The following is a 3,838-nucleotide window of genomic DNA, read 5'->3' as shown; positions in this document are numbered from 1 at the left end:
AAGAAGTACAGTGAATTTTCAAAGCATCACATTCATATTGTTATAATTATACAATATGGTAAATATAACTCTAATGTGTGTATGACAAAATGTGCAACAATAAAAACAAAGTGTGAGTTTAGACGTTTGAAACACTTAGCTTACCAGAATAAGCACTGACCTATCACATGCTCATGAATTTAATAATAATAATAATAATAATAATAATAATAATAATAATAATAATAATAATAATAATAAAACACTCATACGCCAAAAGAGGAAGTAGGATTATTTTTTTCCCTGAGGAAGCTAGCATGTGTGCATGAGGCAGGTTCTCAGGCCTGGTCCGTACTTCCTCCTTCTCCTCCTCCTCATCCTCCTTCTTTTGTTGTTTGTTCCACCTCCAGCTGGACTCCAGACAGGAAACAGATGCTGTCCCCCGCTCTTCCCCATTTTTCCCTTTTTTCTTCCTCCTCGACTTTTTAATCTCTCTGCCTCACTTTTCCACCCTCCTTTTCCTCCATCGTGTTTCTTTTTTCTCCTTCTGTTATTTATTTTCTCTCCGTCCCCACATCCCTTCGTCCATATGCTCATTACTCCACATTGTCAAAGCCTTCACCTGCTCTGCCACTATTTATAATAATACACTTCCTTTTACATTTCACTTTTTTCTTTATTTCCTACTAATTCTTTTTTAAATTTAGCTTTGCCTCTCTTCTTAATTTTTCTTCCTCTCCTTTGCAACAAATTTTACTTTGGCTTCAGCCATTCTTTGTCAAATTACTAAACACAGCAATTACTTTGTACTAAGAAAAGCACCAAATCCCAACAACTGAGCGCACAGAAAATAAAACTGAGCAACAATCAGCATCATTATCCAAACAGAATTTAATGTAGAAATCACTTAAAGTGAACAAAATATTAATGTAAAAAATAAATTCATTATTTCTTAAACTTGTGTCTAGTCTGTTCAGTCTACTGTCTACTTGTGGCAGTGTGTCGCCACCTAGTGTTCTCTTTAGGTATTTTGTCTAAACTGTTGCTTTTCCATTCTTTGGTTTAAACTTATTTGAACACATTTTGACATGTTGAAAATATTAACCATTAAATATCCTGCATGCTCAATAGTCCAGGTAGCTGAATCTAACAAGGTTGAGTCTAGTCCACTGGGTGGATTCTTCTTTGCTGAAACATTTAATCTTTTATCCATAAGACCTTCAGTCTGAAGAGCTGCAACAAACTCAGTCTTATAAGCAGCACCTTCTTATAGTGGATCAAACAGTTCAGTGGTGACATCCAGAACTAGCTGTGCACATGTAAAAAGGAGGACCTAACAACTGATCGGTAGTGCCTTGTTTTTCACAGAGGGCTGAGTGATGCTTTCAGTTACGACATTGTAAGAGGGGGACAGTTGAACATGGAGGCTCCACCCATGTTTAATGATGGACAAGTTTGTTTCTTCCTTTTCTCCTCCCTCAAACCAACATTCCTCTATCAAGGATGTGAACATCTTCATCCCTGAAAGAGTGACTACTGGCCTGTAGATGAGTATAAACTACCGGTACACATACACAATATTGGATTTTTGGCCGATATCCAATACATTAAAACTTATTTGTCCGATAACTACTGATATTTTTTTTTCCCCACCGGTACATAACTTTCTTTACTGTGGAATTAAAATACTACATTATTCTGCATGGTCTTTGTCAGTTTGGCCTTCTATCAAATACAGATGCCAAAAAGGGGCCTGAAAATGATGTAACATTAACTTGGATTATGTTTAATGTCAAATCTATTCATGACATTTACCCTCTCTAACACAATGACAACAATCAAACAGTGCAAATTAGTACATTCTCACTAGGGATGTGCGATATGACATAAAATTCATATCCCAATATCTATTGTGATGGGAAGCAATAACAATATGTTTTTGGTATAAAACTTGCAATAGGAATGAAATTTGCCATCATTTATTTTGAAAACTGCTATACCACAAAATAATCTCAGTCATGAAAATTCCGCATAGGTCCAGAGAGTTTTTAAAATACAAAACAAATCTTCTTTCTTGTTGTGCAAAACATATCAAATATACTTTTAGCTATGTTTTAAAAAAAATAATATGGTGTAGCTCTCAACAGTTTCCATTCTTCTCAATTAAGAAATGAACAGCAGCAGAGCAGCATTTTACCGTACATATAAAAAAGTGAACACTGAAAGCACTTAACCCTCCAGTGGGTGTCTCCTTCCGTTTTAAGGAGAGCTGACACAAAATGGCGACCAGTTTCCTCCGTGGCTTTGACCAGAGAGGGTCTTGCAGTAAACTCACACAACACAGCTTTCTTTCACAGATCAGAGAGCAGGTTTAACCCTTTTTATTTAGCACAAATGAACTCTCTAAAGCTGAACAACGCTTAATTTAACTTTTGATGGAATACAGCGTTTTGTGCATGCATCCAAAAACGACAACAGTGCGGCAAGCCGGTTGTAGTTAGTGTGTAGCGTCGCTACTTAGCTCTCAGTGAAAAACAGCCTTTAACACCATTTACCACAGTTTTCAACTAAAAAAAACCCGTAACAATTAAAGTTTGACAACTCTGATTTTACATCAGACACACATTGCTGTGGTTCGCCGTAGAAGACAGATCTCCATCAGAGCCTAAATGTCTATCGTTTCCACCGTGTACCGTATATATCGCGCATTCCAAATTTTCACAAATCTAAACTCAACCTGTTCACAAGGGACAAGTGCACAAGGATTAGTGCATTAATGGATATGCTTGATAGTTTCATAAATTAAAAATGAACTTAAAACAGAAGCCGTGAGTTATTTTGATGGAATGGCCGATGTCCGATATTTAACTTTATCGCTAATATCGTCCGATACCATGACGATAATATCATGCATCCCTACCGCAAAGTCCTGGCCTAAAACCATTAAAATTGATCAGTTGCATTTGTGTCAGTGGTTTGCAATTATATTTGGCTAATCATTCCAAACAGACATCAAATGAGGTTTTTATTTAATTAAAAGAGATAGTGCACTGTGATGAAAATCGGTTGATGCTTTAAATGCCAAATTCAGCCATGGTTTCTGTGAGGTTTATGGTAAAAAACACATAAAAAAATAAATGAGCAGGATAAAATAAAATACGTGTAGAAACAAAAGCTAATAGCATGCACACACACATTAAGATAAAGGTTTCACATAATATACGGATAATAAAGTCAGAGATTCTTTATTGTCATTCGCACCTCATGTGGTACATGTGGTGGAGCGAAATTATGTACACAGGGTCCCAGTTACATCCAACAATAAAATGTAAAAGAAAAACAACAATAATAACAACATCTAAGATATGAACTAAGAAAAACTTCAAATAAATATATACTAAGCACTAATAGCATAAAAACATCATGTCGAACATCAGCACAACCTGAACACAAGTCTGTGTAAGCAGATGAGCACGCATGAACACATCAACATTGAAACAGATCAGCAGCAACACAATGTGATGTAAGCTGCCCACCGCACCACCTGAGTGTAACCCAGGTTAAATGCAGAGAACCAATTTTGTCATTGATGACAACACATAGCACTTGATTTATTTATGAAAGGTGCATTTGATGAACACAAAATTGAATGAAATGAGCACTGTGCATGTTCTTTTTGTGCATGTTTGGCTTTTTTCTGGTTGTACACGACTGACTCTGTGTTGACCTTGCAATGGACTGGAACACTGTAGACTAACAGGTTAGAAACAAAAACTTATTGGTTGAAACTAGTTTATTTGTGCACTCATGCGGGTTGTTTACATTTTTCAAATCAGCTTGTTGGATTCTGCAGTTTATG

Source organism: Nematolebias whitei, chromosome 5 (genome assembly GCF_014905685.2).
Source record: "Nematolebias whitei isolate Nwh7 chromosome 5, NemWhi1, whole genome shotgun sequence".
NCBI lineage: Eukaryota > Metazoa > Chordata > Actinopteri > Cyprinodontiformes > Rivulidae > Nematolebias > Nematolebias whitei.
This window is presented reverse-complemented; position numbering follows the sequence as displayed.